The following is a 19016-nucleotide window of genomic DNA, read 5'->3' as shown; positions in this document are numbered from 1 at the left end:
GAAGCGTGAACGTGGGAGATGACTGAGGAGGGGAGAATCATTCCAACGTAGGGATAAGCACTCAGGTGATAGTAGGCATGAAGATTGGGTGAGGAAGGTGGAGTGAGAGAAAGGGAAAGAGTGAGGTGGAAGGTAGCAGGTGGGAAGTGGGAGGATGGTGATCTACTCCCCATGGGAGAGGTGCCATGAAGCCTAAATTACTCTGAGGAAGACAAGTTTAGTCTAATGAGAGGGGTGAGCCTCACCAGGTACATGGTATTTCGGAATCCAACAGAAATAAGTCAGACATAGGTACGAGTCAGTAGTACATCAATCTTAGTATACCATGTGTTGCAAGCTAAAATAATTGACATCTATGATACAGCTTTGATGGAAAGGTTCCTTGCAGGGGCGTAACTAGAAATCACAGGGCCCCATAGCAAAATGTTGTATGGGGCCCTGTGATTTCTAGATACACCCCTTGAAGAGCCCACATAGCTCACCTGAGGGTGACCCTGCAGAGCCCACCATAGACTATCTATGGTGGGCTCTGCAGGGTCACCCTCAGGTGGGCTGGTCACACTCCTTACCTGTCCGCCTCTTCTTCCTTCGTCTTCCCTCCTCCGTCGACGGGCCCGCTCCGTCCTCCGTCGACGGGCCCACCTCCTTCTCTGATGCTGACCCCCCCGGGCCCCGCCTCCTCCTCCGCGCCAAGTCCAGCCTCCTCCACCACCGCTGCTGACTCTCATTGACTCAGCAGCGGCTATGGAGAAGAACGCAGCGCTGCACAGATCACGGTGATCTGAACAGCGGCGCGTTCGAACCCATAGCGACCCAGGCGACCCGCAGGGCATCAGGGGGGTGTCCTGGCCGGGCCCCGCTGTGCCCGGGCCCCATTGAGGCCGCCTGGGTCGCTATGGCTATTGTTACGCCACTGGTTCCTTGATATCGCCAACTGCCCATGGCTGTTTGACATGCAAATGAAGACCATCAAAGGGTTCCTGGGGCTGGACACTGATCAAAGGAGATCTGCTGGACTGTCATGTCCTGGGGCAAGCCCGACCCCCTGCTGGTATTTACTGCCCACACCTGTGTCAGCAAGGCATATATGCTGGGATGGGGGCATGGGGCATATGATGGAACCTTCTTCCCGTGTGACACTAATCTAGCTCACCAGCAAGAACAATGGTAACCTTGGTGACCTTTGGACAAGACAAAGTCTTTCTGAACTCTGCAATCAAGAATGTGATTCGCTGAGACCTGCTGGAGAGGCGTGTCCTGAGAGCAGAGAGAAAAACCCATGGCATGTGTGCCTGAGAGTGAGAGAATGGTGTAGCTAGCTGTAGGATCCTTAACCCCAATTCCCCTTTCAAATCCCCTTAATTGTAATTAGAATGCATGTATATCCCTATTTGTGAATAAACCCCCCGACACTTATTTAAGATTCAGTTGTTCATCGGTAATTTAAGGCCCCCCCCCCAAAGCAGAGCACATTCTACACCATGGTCAAAACGTCGGAGGGCTGGACAGGTAAATTGAGGTGTTAACACCTATACAGACTTCCTGACACGAAGGATGGGATTATGTAACTAGAACATGGGGGGGGGGGGGAGGGGGTCCACGAGGTTTACACCTCCCATCCTGTTCTTGGCCAATCAACATCTACATATTCCATGATGATGGATGAAAGCGTCTGTTGGGGATGCATCGATACCGATACTAGTATCGGTGCTGATGGCGAGTATTTGGGCGAGTACTCGTACTAGCCCAAATGCTCCGATGCCTTGCCCGATACTAGAACTTCCGGTCAGAGGGAAATTTCCTCTGAACGGCAGTGCCGCGAGGAAAGATGGAGCCGGAAAGCTGGCTCCATGCTGTTTGGCCGGCTCTATGCTGATTGGCCGGGAAGCAGGCTTCCTAGCCAATCAGTGTCGAGCTGGGCAAACAAATTTGATACTGTAGCGACACGACCCCTACCCTGCAGGCACCTAATTCCACTCACATAGATCCTAAGCATTCTTTAATGTATCAGTCCCTCGGCCAGATCTCATGACGAGGGAGCATGGAGCCAGCTTCCCGGCCAATCAGAAAGCCGGGCGCCGGGTCGTGTCTCTTTCTGTTTGCCTGATGAAGGGACCTTTGGGTTCCGAAACGTTGCATGGAGATGTTGCACCACTTTAGTCAATAAAGAGATTGACTGGACATCATATTGGAGTGCGGGTGACTTTTCGTTGGTTTCGTGTCATTAGACGGCGCCCGGCTTCCTGATTGGCCAGAAAGCTGGCTCCATGCTTTCTCATCACATAGTGACTGCTAATTGGGTGGCGAGTCTTTACACGCTGCTCGACTTCCCGGCTAATCAGGAAGCCAGGTGTTGGGTCATTACACGCCACCTGGCTTCCTTAATGGGACTCGGTATTGGGTATCGGTGAGTACCGGGAAAAAAAATATCGGTACTCGATAACGATATACCGGTGTCGGTACATCCCTAGTGTCTGTACTACCTGTGTGGATATAAATGCTGGGGTATGTTGTTGGCGCTCATTGGGACTGAAGAAGTGGCTTGGGTACAAAACATCTTTAGCATTACAGAACAAGTCCATTTGGATGTGACTACCTACTACTGGCCGTACCATGACCTGGAGGATTTAGAACTTTACAGACATGAACCTTTTACAAAATGTGTTTTATATCCAAATACAATAATGCAAATTGTAATGCTGTACAGGGCAGCCATCAGGGGGGTACGGCCGATCCTCATGTAAAGATCTTGCCCTAAGGCTTGACAAAGAGGCTGTGCCTCGAAACGCGTAGCCGTCACGATACAGCGAGCCCGTCTGTGCACAGCTTCCACCCACTCAGACGTCTTGTCGATATTCCGCCCACCTATCTGACTCCACTATAGCCGCACCGAACACAGCCGTTCGCGGTCCCATTTCCACAACCGCCGCGGTCCTCCCCCCCATAGCCGCCGTGGCCCGGCCTGGCCAGCCGTGCACGCGTGCCGCTAGGATCTTTCACAGTGCCCCCTCATCCATCCACTGCTGCAGCATTCTGCTTTGGACTCCCTCCAGATACCGGTCACTGTTTCACCATCCTTGACACATTTGCAGACTTCCAACCGTAAGTTACACACATTTGTTCTTTCTCTTATGAATAGATGCCATTCAATACAAGTTTTCTCTAGGTAGTAGCGCTCTCTCTTTTGTGTTTCTGTTTTATATGGCGAATGGATATAGACGCTCATAATTTCCACAATGCCCAATAGCGGTTCCATTGGACACTCAAATGATATCTGGGGCTGTATATAAGTAAGGGCTGTAAATATGAGCGATGTTCTATTCCACAATTGGCCAAAAGCCTCTATAATGATACATGTGTTATATTGTACAGCATGAAAGGAAGAATCAAGCAGCGGCTGTACCCCCTTTTCCCCCCAGAGGGGGATGCCACGATCCATACGGTCGCTCTTGTTTGGAAGCACGGACGACTTTATAAATGTGGACAATGTTGTATGTTCCACAATTGTCCATGTCACCCATCACTTACTTCTACGCAGCCCTAGATATCATCCATCCATACATCTGCACTTGCCCTTGGTCATTATGGGATGTATGAGTGTCTACATCCATTTGCCAGTGACAGTAACAATTTTCTTGTCTTAAAATTCAATATATGTAAAAATAAAGACATTCTATCCTATGACAGCAGATCCCTCAGACACCTGGAGGGGTTCATATGTGAAAAGTAGCGTACAGCGTACAGTGTAGCAATTGCATTGCTGTATTATTGGATATATAATACATTTTGTGACAATGTTATTGAACTCTGGAATTGACTCTGGTACTTGTTTGAACCTCTTTGTATACAGAACAGAGTATAGAGAACAGTTTGATGTATAAAGTGGAATGTGCAGCTCTTGAAAGGGGTAAAGGAGAACTATGAGGGGGGAGGGGCTTTTCACTCACCTCATAGTTCTAGCCGACCTGTGACAATCAGACTGTCACAGGTCGGCTCAGTAGATCGGGAGGTGAGCGGACACATACCGGCGTTCACTCACTTCTCGGTCCTGTCACGGCTCTCTGTCGTGACAGGGGAGGGGCTGGATTCCCCGCTCCGATCCTCCAGCGCTGACTGGCAGAACGGACGGGGGAGGGGCGGGTACAGCTGGCTCTGCCTCTAGATAGGCGGAGCCAGCTGTCAGTCACGCAGCTGGGCGGATCCCGGCACAATTGTCGGGATCCGCTTCAGCTGCGGCGTCTCAGTATACCGCGAGCTGTAGCTCCCTATATACTGAGCCTAGGGTGGCGGGAGGACGCTAGTTTGTGTCCTCCCGTTACCCTAAGGAGAACTATGGGGAAAAACACTGACCCCATAGTTCTCCTTTAATATGATCAAGCTTTATTCACTCTTGATTGACTGAAGTGATAGAAGTAAATCCGGGGGGCTTCCATTGATTTTTCGGAGGCGGTATTATTATTGTAGGGAAGCTGTTGCAGTCACATGTGGAGGTTTTTATGAGTTTGTGTCAGTGAAGTTTTCACATAGGGGGTCTATTCGCAAAGCTAGCCGAAGGATCAGCCGTAGCTCCAGCTGATCCTTCGGCCAGCTTCGGCCGCCGAAGACTCCAGCAGGTCCCGGCCAATAGCAAACAGTTGGGCGGAGCTAGCTGTCACTGCTAGCTCCACCCAATTGTTTTTTTATTTTATTTTTTTAAACACATTTTTATTTTTTTAATTTATCATTAAATTTACATTTTTAAACCTTTTTTTTTTTTACTCAACTTTTTTCGATGATTTGATATTCTGCTCGGTACCACGGAGGTACCGAGCAGAATAACCGAGCCGAATTCCGCTATTCACTCACTGCCGTTCGGACCCTATGAGAATAGGCCATACAGCAGCGAGTAGCTGTCAAGGTCTTACCTTGTCCTCACGGTGGCAGCCATTTTCGACAAGTGCAGACTGCAGTCTCTTTTATATCCTCTGATTGCATCATCGCTTGCCTGCTGCCTGGGCGGCGTGGCGCAGTGATGATGTGGCAACACCTGACTATATCGGTCTGCTCAGGATTCAGGTTCATTGCCCTTGCGTTTGTGCTCCAAGGTGCATCTCTGGCAGTCTCAGTTCCTTTGTGTGTTTCTGTGTATGATCCGGCCCGGCTGACGTTTCCTCTGGCTCTCGACCCCGCATCGGTAGACGTACCCGCATTGGACTTGACCCTGGCTTGGACGACTACCCGCTTTGGACGTGATCCCGGCTCGGCAGATGTACCCGCATTCGACTTGACCGGCTTGTTCCTGACCTCGCTGCTGAAATCAGCAGTACTAACCTGAAGTGAATAGCCGAACAGCATTTGGCTCACTTCACTTCGGGTCGGTTATTCACTCGGCTGCCTTCGACAGCTTAGTAAGTAAGCCCCTTAGTCAACATTTTGCCAAAATTCTGCCAGTGGAAAAATTGGTCATTTTGGGGGAAAATCGATGCTGCCACCCTTTTTTAGTGTAACCAGCCTGCCCTAAGTGGGGTGAACCCTTAAATTTGTGTGATAGTCCCTACACTGAATGTAGGGTTAGAGGTTCCTTCCAGTCCTTGCTCCTGGTCCAACAGCTTATCGTCTATTCAATATAAAGAAGTCTACTTAGCTTTTAAGGCTTTACCAGTTTTCATGGAAAATAAATCAGGGCAGTGTGGTAGACAGGGCCGGATTTCCCACAAGGCCAACCAAGGCCCGGCCTTGTTAGAGGGGCGGCAGGGGTGTGGAATTCCTATCTCCCGACACCTGGGACATGCAGTTCCGGTTGCCGGGCGGGTAGTTGTTTTCTACATTTAGCCCGGCTTTGGGCAAGCAGAGCTAAATGTACAGCGGGGGAAGCCGCCACTTGGTTTGTACAAGTGATCTCAGCTATGTCACCTGAGATCACTTGTATGCAGCCTGCAGGTCTGCCATTCTCCATGGGGCGGGTAGAGGGGTTGGCGGGTAGGAGGGCACATTGAGGAAACGGGCCTTAGGGCAGCAGAGAGAGTAAATCCGGCCCTGGCCACGAGTTCGTTCTACGTCACCAGAGGGAAGTGATAGAGGAGGAGAGCCAGCTCCTCGTGGCTTTTCCTTATTTGTAGCACTGCCTCTCTGCTTTTACCTACTGTGTGACTGGGATAGTGTTCCTACATCACTACTCTGGTCAGTCAATCAGTTTGCCGGCTGGGGGCATTAGTCTTGGCATGTTGGATCTTCAACAAAGCGTTTAATTTTTTTCATGTTATATTTACATTAGCTTTGCTATATGGTAGTGAAAGGCTATTTACCCTGAAAACGCAACAGATGTCATCAAGATAGCATAATAAACCGCACGGAGATATTCCATTCAACTTTCACGGTTGCGGTTTTTCATGCATATCTACCTCGGGGCTGGTTATTTCTCTGGGGTGTAAGTAAAAATAACTTGGAGACAGAAATAATCTGAAAAACAATGTATTTGGAGAGCAGCGGAAATAGCAATGATGGTGAGAAAATAACAATTCCCAAAATGCACACAGTCTCAAATTTTAAGCTGACTGCTAATCTTCTTCAACTATTCTCTGTGTTCCCACAGACGATGCTGCCCTGTAACAACTCACAGATCTTTGGCTCCTTCAGGACCAGGGTTTTGTGGGATTATTGGCAGCAATTCCTAAGGCACGAGAGCAGAGACGGTTCCTCTGTTCTACTTCAGCCAGTTCTTCTTTAAGGTTGAAGTACTTATTTTTACTTGGTCAGCATCTTGCAGTAGCCTCCCAGAAGATGGACTCCTCCAGCATGTAAACCCTGGGGCCTAGGCTCAGGGAACACAGAACTCATCATATCATCCCCATGGGCAGAAGCAAGCCTCCCAGAAGATGGACTACTCCACCATGTAACCTCAGGGGCCTAAGCTCAGGGAACACAGAACTCATCATATCATCCCCATGGGCAGAAGCAAGCCTCCCAGAAGATGGACTCCTCCACCATGTAACCTCAGGGGCCTAGGCTCAGGGAACACAGAACTCATCATATCATCCCCATGGGCAGAAGCAAGCCTACCAGAAGATGGACTCCTCCACCATGTAACCTCAGGGGCCTAAGCTCAGGGAACACAGAACTCATCATATCATCCCCATGGGCAGAAGCAAGCCTCCCAGAGGATGGACTCCTCCAGCATGTACTGTAACCCCTGGGGCCTAAGTTTAGGGAACACAGAAATCATCACATTTCACCTCCTTATCCCTATAGGCAGACCATGCTGGCCTGTAACAACTCACAATTCTTTGGCTCCTTCAGGACCAGGGTTTTGTGGGATTATTGGCAGCAATCCCTAAGGCACAAGAGCAGAGACGGTTCCTCTGTTCTTCTTCAGCCAGTTCTTCTTTTAGGCTGACGTACTTCTTTTTCCTTGGTCAGCATCTTGCAGTAGCCTCCCAGAAGATGGACTCCTCCAGCATGTAACACCTGGGGCCTAGGTTTATGGAACACATAACTCATCACATCATCCCCATGGGCAGAAGCAAGCCTCCCAGAAGATGGACTACTCCAGCATGTAACCCTTGGGCCTAGGTGTAGGGAACACAGAACTCATCACATCATCCCCATGGGCAGAAGCAAGCCTCCCAGAAGATGGACTACTCCAGCATGTAACCCTTGGGCCTAGGTGTAGGGAACACAGAACTCATCACATCATCCCCATGGGCAGAAGCCCGGGCAACCTGGAACACCCCAGAAAGGCTGCCCTCCAAATGTATTATCTCCTCACTTATTGGCCGGGCTGAAAAATATTCGCAACTCTGAAGTTAACTCTCCTGACACAGACTATTGGGGCATGCGCGGCAGCAGATGGCAGTAAATAGGTTGATCTTAGAAAAAACTTCACAATGGAAGGAACTGTTCCCCGCAGATCACAAAAATATAAAAACACTATCTGCAAAGATAGCAGATCCTTACAATTGTTTTTTTTGTGTATCTGTTATCTGCACTGAGCTAATGCGGAGATACGATGACCTCAGAGCCTGACATTCAGCCTGAACCTCTGACAGGTTGAGAATAAAGTAAATACAATATCCAGTAATCCTTGGTGAGGCCGCGCTAATAAAACTATTTGGGAATTGGTTTAGATTTGCACTGACGCCTATGGATGACTGCTTTTATAAATCAATATATTTGTTACTTAGACCATTGCTGTGCAATATGTGTTAGGCTGGGCCTGAGAGACAGTCGTGGTTTTCTATTAAAAAATGGATATTGCAAACCTCCCAGACATCCCTATGTCTACCACCAGGGCCGGACTTACTCTCTCTGCTGCCCCAATGCCTGGTTCCTCATTGCGCCCCCCCCTGTATGCAGTCTGCATACAAGTGATCTCGGCAACATCACCGGGATCACTTGCACAAAACAAGCGGCGGCTTCCCCCGCTGTACATTTAGCTCTGCTTGCCCAGAGCAGGGCTAAATGTAGAAAACAACTACCTGCCCGGCGCCCTGAACTGCATGTCCCGGGCATCGGGAGATAGGAATTCCACACCCCTGCTGCCCCTCTACTCCCTGCTGCCCTAAGGCCGGGCCAAGGTTGGCCTTGTATGAAATCCGTCCCTGTCTACCACACTGCCCTGATTTATGTTCCATGAAAACTGGACTATCACACAAATACATCCGTATTCCCCAAAAATATATACAAAAAAATTAAAACATCCGAAGACAGACCCCAGTGATAATTAATGGAGGGGCTACATGACCAGGGAAAAGGTTAATGTCAAGGGCCAGGTGGTAGGGAACAGCCACATGGCTAAATGGCTAAGACCTGCACGGGCTGGTAGGAGTCCTTTCTGGAATGTCGACAAGAGAAGTAGGTTGTACCATCCACCCTTCATTATTCACTGTTGATGGCAATTGGAATATACAATATATGTTTGTTGTGGCAGCTTGGCGGGTTAGGGGGTCCTTGGGGGCAGGGGCGTATCTGCCGCGAGGCAAACAATGGGGAGGGGGGGGTGCTGATGGTGACGATCGGCCGTCAGTACGGGGAGGGGGTACCGGTGTTGCTGTTTTGCCTAGGGCAGCAGCATTTGTAAATACACCGCTACTTGGGGGTCTGAAAAATGTGAGATGGTCACCAAGGTGGTATGGTGCTTTCCCCGTTGGTGTCAGATGTGGACAGGGGCTTGGGAAGTCAGGAATAGTTCATTCTGGAGCTGTCCTTGAGGCAATGGAAGTGCAGCTGGGGATGTGGCAATTTTGGCTAATTGACCCCAAAGATCCCTTCTCATAACCGACTGTCGTTATTTACTTGGTGCGTTATTCTGGTTATTGTGATTTGGCTTCTGCGCCGGTTTATTTTGTACTCAGAGTGTCGAGAAGGGAACATATTTATTTTTATGTCTGGTCATGCACTTATCCTTTAAAAAAGGATCTACCTAGAACTACCTACAGCTATGTTTAGTTTATCTTTTCACAATCCCTACCTCTGCTGAGATCGCGCTGAGAGTGGCTGGTGGTGCTCTGTATGCAAATCAGGTTCTATGGCATTGCACAACACGACGAAGGCGGAGAAGTTATCAAGCCATTGAAGCTGTAGGCAGAGATAGCTCAGGGACAGCTCACACTTTTGCATGTCATCATTCACGTGTTAAAAAAACTCTATATCGAGCATTTCCTGTTTCAAAATGAAGGTCGTGCTTTGTATGTTTCCCATTCATATTTCAGATACAGTTTTGTCCAATTGCTGTCCACTGACTCTAATGGCATGGATGACGTTGTTCCCTGCAGCGCCCTCAGGCGGCCGCCTGACTTGCCTTGCGGTAGCGCCGGGCCTGCGTTGTGGCTAGAGTTCAGCTTTAACCAAAATTTGCAAGGGCACAAAACAGAAAAGGTGCCTCAGGCAGCTAACAGAAGAAATAGAGTGCTGGGAAGAGCAGCAGTAAAACAAAACATATCTATAAGCTCATGAGCAGGCAGGTGACACAGGAAGTGGTGGTGGGCTAATCGCAGGAAGTGGTGGGGTCCATACCTGAGATCTTGCCAGATTTGGCCTTGCACTGTCGGCTTTTCATTACTGGCTCTCCGGATTTCCTCTGCAAATCTCTGGCCTCGTGTCTGTATACAGTACACGATGTCGCAGTCTCTGTTGATAGACTTAAATTAGCACCATTTTGTCTTCTAAATAGGCTCCAGTGTAGCAAGGCATTCTGGGAGTTGAACTTCTCTGCTGCCATCGTCCCTCCTGGAACATCGATTGCAACACCACGAATGTCAACTGTTGGAAAGGGGCCAGGTGAGTGATATTATACCTGTGCTCTCAAGGCAGAGGCCCAAGCTGGGCACATGTGTAGGTGACTTCTCCTTCTGATGTGTCTGGTGACTCTGGGTAGAACAGTAGAAAGGCATCATGGCACACTCACAAACCAGCATGTAAAACAACTTGTCTCACCACTAAGGACAATGACAGAGGTTTGGATACACGTCTTCTGCAAAGGATGTGTAAGCCGCACTGCCGCGCCAAGGCGGTTTGTGAGTGTGCTATGATGCCTTTCTACTGTACCACTGTTCAAAGCCCATTTCGTGTGCACCTTACTGTATAACTGGTAACAAATTGTTGAGTGCGTTTGTCGTTTGTTTTGCTTTACCGATTTGGTGCAGCGACGCATGGGGTTTCTCAGCTGCCAATGGGATGTGCGGGATCCCTTGTGTGTTTCTGTACCTTTAAGGAGGTGGGGCGTCCTCCTGACAGGCCTGCACCCAATTTGATATCTTCTGCCCCCATGTGCTCCAAGATGGAGACTCTCATAGTTTAGAGTTAGGACCGCACTATAAGAGGTGCCTTGGCGCGGCAGTGCGGCTTACACATCCTTTGCAGAAGACGTGTATCCAAACCTCTGTCATTGTCCTTAGTGGTGAGACAAGTTGTTTTACATGCTAGTTTGTGAGTGTGCCATGATGCCTTTCTACTGTTCTACTGTTCAAAGCCCATTTCGTGTGCACCTTACTGTATAACTGGTAACAAATTGTTGAGTGCGTTTGTCGTTTGTTTTGCTGGTGACTCTGGGTGGTGCCTGGGTAGAGTTTCCCATCATACATATCATAGGGCAACCAGGACATGACAACTTACTACTATAATGGGCTTGTTTGTGTGCAATGGCATAACAATCACCATAGCGACCCAGGCGGCCGCTATGGGGCCCCAGGTCACAGGGTGGCCCGGCCAGGACATTCCCCTGATGCCGTGCGGGCCGCCTGGGTCGCTATGGCATTTCAGGCTGCTGGCTGTCACTGGCGGCTGTGAGGAGAAACACGCCGCCATTCACATGTGCAGCGGCGCGTACCTCCTAACAGCTGCTGCTGAGTCGATGACAACCAGCAGCTTCGGGGGAGGTGGCTGGGCCCGTCGTTGGCAGCGGCGCCCAGCAATCGAGGAGGCAGGTCTTAGCGATGGGGAGGCGGGCACGGCGATCGAGGAGGTGGGGCCCAGTGACGGAGGAGGCGGGGCCCGCAAGCGCTCGTGGAGGAGAAGGAGGCAGACAGGTAAAAGGGCTTGACCGCTCACCTGAGACCCTGCAGAGCTCACCATAGAGCGTCTATGGTGGGCTCTGCAGGGTCACCCTCAGGTGGGCTGTTTGGGTTATCAGGTGGACTTATCTAGAAATCACAGGGCCCTTGTTTTTGCTATGGGGCCCTGTGATTTCTAGTTACGCCCCTGTTTGTGTGCGATATATATCTGTTGATAGCAGTGGTATAATGGGCATACCTGGGAACCTGCCCCCCTAACGACCCCCCAACCCCGCTAATCTCAGGTTCAGCCCCTTCCAAAGGTCTCCAGTTATGGTGATGCCGCCATCCTGAATATACCGCGTGGCAGGGTGCCGGTGAATCACAAGACAAGTCACATATTTGGCTTGCGTTCTGCTTCAGAACCTGTTACATTATGTATAAAGGCACGGCGCTATTTATAGCTTCGGATTCATTTAGCAGAAATCCAGAACAGAAGATGCTGAGAGCCTGGACCCGAGGCCTGTATGACCGGGCATGTGGTCAGGGAGGGCCGCTCATACCTTGCTGAAGCTTCCGGTTTTCACGGCTGGTGTTCAGAGCAAGGAGGGGTGAAGGTTACGGTATGTCACAGGTTGGTGGGCCTCAGGCAAGTTTCCCGGCTCTACCACCATTTTTGCTTTTTTAGTTATTGGTTTGAAATCATTATACCTTGTATGTTGCATGGAACCATGGCGGCATAATTATAGAGCAGGGAATGTGACTTTTAACAAATTTTCACTGGTAGTGAATCAATTTTTTTTGGGCTGGCGGGCACCCAAAGACCCCTTCTCAGGTCAACCATTGTTTAAAGTATTATTTTTGTATATTTGGTTTTATTACTTTGGTTATTGTTAAAGTTGTTGGTTTAATAAAAGGGGCGGCTGTGGCCGTTATAATCCACGTCGCGCAGTCCGAGTGTTTATTGGGGTTTTAACGGAGGGACGAAAAATTGACGAATCCATCAGTCATGTGATTTTAAAATGCGTGCATGTGGAAGATTCACCTGCAATGGATGTTGGCTGAATGTCAGATTCATTGCTTTATGAACATGTCCCTTAGGGTCTCGGAGAGCAGGCCCTTTAGTTAAGAGTTGGGAATCCATCATAATTAGGGCTGGTGAAATTAAAGATCAATTTGTCGATTAAATTAATCGATTAAAAAAAATTTCGATTAATCGAACAAGAAAATTTTAATCATTACCAGCCCTAATCTCAATTGTTTCCAAGAACCACCCGCACTCCTTACGGTCTGCAACCTTCAATGATGGTGGTGCCCATGGTGGTCACACGGATGGCGTACGGCTGCCACTTGTCCAGGATTCACCCATGCAGTCCGGGTTTGGAATGCCGTGCCCGGGTTTTATGGCAGCAGAAACCCGGACACATGATGTCAGGCAGACAGGGGCAACCAAAATTAAGATAGGGGCTACTGCCCCCATACTGAAATTAGGCTCGGCCGTGATATTTCAATATGAATTGGTGGCGCTATTTACATATGAATAAGCCGCGACTCATTCATATATAAATCTTGTTGCTGGTCAGTGTATATACCTCTGTTACATCGGCGGTCACTGATAATACCTCCGTTACATTGGTGGTCAGTGTATATACCTCTGTTACATCGGCGGTCACTGAGAATACCTCCGTTAGATTGGTGGTCAGTGTAAGGCTACCTAATTCTCTCCTTGCTCTCTCTCTCCTGGCTGTCTCCTGTATATTCTCCCCCCAAAAATTCCATGCAGCGCCTGAGTGTTCAGGTTTCGCTTGATGAAAAGGCGGCAACCCTAGGATGGCGCCGTGCAAAACTCAAGATAATCTCAGCAGGTCACCGGCACACACAAGGATACATTCCAATATCAATATCTCTTTGATATGTTTATTGAAGAGTGTCACGGCACGTCATTAGAAGCTGAAGGTAGCGTTTCGGGACCTCGCAGGGACCCTTCATCAGTGACGTCACTATGTAGCTCTGATGAAGGGTCGCTGCCAGGTCCCGAAACGCTACCTTCAGCTTCTAATGACGTGCCGTGACACTCTTCAATAAACATATCAAAGAGATATTGATATTGGAGTGTATCCTTGTGTGTGCCGGTGACCTGCTGAGATTATTGGGAATCCATCCTCAGGTATGGTGGCCCTCTTGCTCAAATAAGCTTGTTGTTGTTGTTGTAACCTGCGCTATCAAGTGTTATAGGCGGTATCTGCAGTGACTAGGTGGTCAAATGTCCCACAAGGTGGTTTGGTTTGGCTGGGGGCCCAATATATGACTTTGCAGATACAAGTGTGTTCTAACCAAGGTGTCTTCAATGACCATAGACTATCCTATAGGTCAGTTCCTTCTGTATTTAGACTGTTACTAGAACTTTATACCTATCTTTGCATTTTGTTAATAACGACCTGGTTAGGGCCGTTCAACTCCAAAAGGTACATTGTGGTCTGTTTTCTTTTATAGGTAGGTGAGCCTTATGAATGTATTTTGGTTATGAGTAAGGATGGTCTCGGGCGTGTTCGCAGCTCCACGTGCCGAGCCCGCCAGGAAGCTGACACAATCACAGGTACTGAGACATATCCCGATCTCTGCAGCTGCGGACCGGGAAAATGTCTCCGTGCCTGTGAATGGCGCTGCGGCGCTGTCAGCTTCCTAGCGGGCTCAGCACGTGGAGCTGCGAACACTAGACATGTGCACTGCCTAAAAATTTGTTTAGTTTCGTTTCGTTTTAAATTCGGATTTGTGTTATTTCGTTTTTCGGGATTCGGGTGTGAAAGTTAATTCGTATTCGGAATTCGGATTCGGACGAAATTCGTTAGCGGTAGGTCGAACGTTCGTTTCGGTTTCGTTTCTTATTCGTTTCATCCATTCGTTTGTTCGTTTGCAGCAAAGTGACATTTGAGGGGGAAAAATGTTTTTCTCCTCTAATGTCACTTTGCTCCAATGAACGAAACGAATATGAAACGAACACGAAACGAACGTTCGACCGAACTACGCTAGCGAATTTTGAAAAACGGAAATTCGGATTTGTTTGCATTCGTTATATATCTGTAATTCGGAATTAGGATACATCCGAATGTCCGAATTCCCGAAAATTCGTCCGAATTTCGATTCGGAACGAAACGAATTGCACATGTCTAGCGAACACGCCCAAGACCATCCTTAGTTAAAGGAGAACTATGGGGTTAAGGCTTTTCCACCTAGTTCTCCTTAGGGTAACGGGAGGACACAAACTAGCGTCCTCCCGTCACCCTAAGCTCAGTATATAGGGAGCTACAGCTCGCGGTATACTGAGACGCCGCAGCTGAAGCGGATCCCGACAAATGTGCCGGGATCCGCCCAGCTGCGTGAGTGACAGCTGGCTCTGCCTATCTAGAGGCAGAGCCAGCTGTACCCGCCCCTCCCCCGTCCGTTCCGCCAGTCAGGATCGGAGGATCGGAGCGGGGAGGGGGGAATCCAGCCCCTCTCCTGTCACGGCAAAGAGCCGTGACAGGATCGAGAGGTGAGCGAACGCCGGTATGTGTTCGCTCACCTCCCGATCTACTGAGCCGACCTGTGACAGTCTCATTGTCACAGGTCGGCTAGAACTATGAGGTGAGAGAAAAGCCCCCTCCCCCCTCATAGTTCTCCTTTAAGAGGGGTAAGCTGCAATTTCCTTTGTCCTATTTTGGACCACTCCCCATACTACACGTCTGTGCTGAATAGACTTGTGCGCCGTCAAAAAATTTGTTCCGTTTCGGAATATCCGTTATTTTGTATTTCGTAATTCGTATCCGAGACTCAATTCGGATTCGTATGAAATACGGATTTTCGTTAGTTTCGGCACATTTTCGTAACTGTACGAACATTCGTTATGATGAAGTTAAAAAGCAAAATTACCTTTGTTAATATTGGAGTCGATGTGGTAGTTGTTTTTGTATCCGAAATACGAATTCCGTTAACGGATTCCGGATCCGAATTTCGTATTTCGGACTTAAAAAAAAACTTACCATCAACTCCAATATAAATGTATTTTGCTTTTTAACTTCAATATAACGAATGTTCGTAACGGAACGAAAATACGTCAACGGAATTTCGTATTTCCTGCCTGTGTATTGTAATGCGACTCTCAGCAGCAGCGGATCCGTATTTCGGATTTAAAAAAAAATCTTGTCATGTGTTTCAACCTCATTTACAGGGGTAATATTAGTTCCTGTTTCAAAGAAATTCGGATCCGAAATTCGTTAACGGAATTTCGTATTTCGGATATAATTCGGAAACTGCCATTCGGATTTCGGATGCTTCCGAATTTACGAACTTCAGGAAAATTCATACGAATTTCGATTCGTAACGAAACGAATCGCACATGTCTAGTGCTGAAGCTCTTCCTCTGGATTGTGAGCTTCTCTGATTACCAGGATGCTCCTCACATAATAAGATTTGGATAAACACAGCTTGAGCCAATAGACACATCATCTCAGGTGGCTTTTTTTTAATAGTTTAACAAAATAAAAAAAACAATAAATGCGTCTTATTATCCGATGTGCGTCCACAGGCCGACAAAGTCACCACTTTCAGAGTCAAACACATTGAAAGTTACACCCTTATTACAAAACATTTTGCAGCCACAGCTGACATTTAAATACATTATATCGGCTATACATTTCATTCTCATTACTTTGTATCATTCAGGTTTGTTTGGGGTTTTTTTTTGCCTTCGTCTCAAAATGAGTTTGATAAATTGAACTGTTGAAATAAGTTTGACCATGCCACCCCATGCCACCCCTGGGGACATTCTGCTCTATGGCACTGCATGGTTCTGAGAACTTGGCAGTTGTAGAGTTCAGTTCAGGAGTTTCAGCATTAAAAAAAGTCCAAAAACAGTTCCCCCTTCCCCACATACTCCCTATCCTTAACCTAGGCCTCAGGCTGTTCCTAACACCACATGTTCTAAGGCCAGAGGCATGAGTCCTTGAGGGAGAAACATGATGGAATTTGTAGTTTCGCCACAGCTGGAATGCCGAGGTTACCTACCTCTGTTTTTTTGTTTTGCATAGAATGGGGGAAGGTTAGAAGCCCTGTTGGGTTTTGCTGCTATGCGGGGGGCTTTGTTCAAGGACACAACGTTTTACCAGACAGGAAGTCAACAGAGAAGAATAACAAGCTTGATAGGGATTCTATCATTCCTCTACTTCATGAAAAACAATTGGCTGCGTTGCTGTTAGAGAGATTTCCCCACACTTCCTGTCCAGAGGCAACCTATTTACCATAAGACAAGTCCAACAGAGCCTCTGATGGCAGCAAAACCTTCCATGAGTTCTAGAACTCCCCTACTTAATTCCTGTAAGACTATACCTGGGCGTGCGGATGCTTCTGCGCATGCGCGTACGCCTGTCTTTCGCATTTGCGGGGAAATGGGCGCTATTGCGCATGGAGACGTGCTACTGTGGCGCACAGGAAGTGATGCAGCTTCTCTGAATAGATGGCCCTATTTAAACTTGCCAGTCCTATGGATCATTGCTGAATGGTCTTTCATCTCCTGTGTGTGTGTTCCTGCGCCTCTGCCTGTTCCAGTATTCTGCTGCCTGGCCCGGATCTCCTAGACTACGCCTGACTGCTGCCTGCCCCTGACCTCTGCTTGCTCCTCGACTACTCTGCTGCCTGCCGCCTTGTACTTCGCTGCCTGATCGGTGGTGACCCTGGCCTGCCTGACCTCGTCCTGCTCCAGCCGTGTTCCTGGTGGTCTTTCCAGCTGCATCTACACCTGCTTCCTTGGAGACCAGCTTCGGACTCACCCAGACACCGTGCCCTGCACCCTCCGGCACCGGTGCTGCTCTCTGTCCTCTCACTACCTGTCACCACTCTCAGGGATGCGGGACAAGAGTTGCAAAGGAGGCCTCCTCACTACTCGGTTCTCTACCAGGTCCGTGATAATTCCCTAACACTCAAGCCATAAATCGACTCTTTTCTAAGAAAACCCGTTCAGATGCTCCTGCAATAGTAGAAGCTAAATACTCACCACTGACGGGTGGCAAGGGAGCACTTCACTATCTTCAACAGCCTTGGGTACCGTTGCTTTTCAGTACTTATAGGTGTGTATTATAGTGTGTCCCCAGAATGCCATCGGCAGCTATGTTACAGGACACAGTTACATTGTTAAATTGCTACCAAGTGCCCCTTCCATACATGAATAATCTTTAGAGGACCCAAGAACTCCAAGACCTAGCGTGATCTATGATTGTACATATCAACCACGGTCTGTGTGATCCAGCTATGTCCTGCTTCCGCCTGTCCATCGCCTTCCCAACCCACTCAGATATAGGAGTGATCTATACTGCACTACCCATGATAACCATGTCCTTCTGCCATAGGGTCCCCAATCCATTCCTTTGTTGAAGAAAAACCTTTTGAGGTAACATTATAAATACCTCAGGGGTGTGTGACATTCCCCATCTATTTAAAGAACAAATGTGATCTAAAGAACAAGGAATGCCTAACAGTGGGTAAAAGCTATTTTTCTTTACTAACCAATTCCCTCATGGTGGGTAAGAAGACCGAGAGTGACCTCTACTAATCTTACCTCGTTAAAGGGCATTAGTATCCCTTAAACAAAAAGTGCACTTTCGGACACATTGCATTTTGTTGTTTTTTTGCCTCCCTCACCTGAACCTCAGATCCCACAATCCCCGTCCCAAGATGCATAATTACTGAAACCCGGGGCTTCGGTGTTTGTTTACATACTGCACCAAAGTCCTCTCTCTGCTGTCCATACCTGTGCAATGGAGCCCCATAGAAATCTATGCGGTTCATCTGCCTGGCTTCCCATCTGAGAGATGGACATAGACAAGCCCCATAGAAATCTATGAGGTTCATCTCCTTGGCTTCCCATATTAAGAGATGGACATAGATTAGTCCCAGAGGTCTATGAGGTTCACCCCCTTGGCTTCTCATGTGAGAGATGGACATAGATGTGTCCCATAGAAGTCTATGAATTTCTTCTGCTTGGTTTCGCATTTGAGAGATGGACATAGATGTGTCCCATAGAAGTCTATGAAGTTCTTCTGCTTGGTTTCGCATTTGAGAGGTGGACTCAGATGAGAAGTCTATGAGGCTCATCTGCCTGGCTTCCCATCTAAGAGAAGTACATAGATGAGTCCCATAGAAGTCTATGAAGTTCATCTGCCTGGCTTATCATCGGAGAGATGGACATAGATGAGCCCCATAAAAGTCTATGAGGCTCATTTGCCTGGCTTCCTAGCTGAGAGATGGACATTGATGAGCTCCACTGAAGTCTATGAGGTTCATCTGCGAGGCTTCCCATCTGAGAGATGGACATAAACTAGCCCCATAGAAGTCTATGAGGCTCATCTGCCTGGCTTCCCATCTGAGAGGTGGACATAGACAAGCCCCATAGAAGCCTATGAGGTTCAACTGCCTGGCCTCCCATGGGAAAGATGGACATAAATGAGCCCCATAGAATGCTATGAGTTAATTTGCCTAGCTTCCTAGCTAAGAGATGGACATTGATGAGCTCTACTGACG

The sequence above is a fragment of the Nanorana parkeri genome, unplaced genomic scaffold (assembly GCF_000935625.1).
Source record: "Nanorana parkeri isolate BGI_ZX_2015 unplaced genomic scaffold, ASM93562v1 scaffold337, whole genome shotgun sequence".
Lineage (NCBI taxonomy): Eukaryota > Metazoa > Chordata > Amphibia > Anura > Dicroglossidae > Nanorana > Nanorana parkeri.
Note: the sequence above shows the minus strand (reverse complement) of the source record.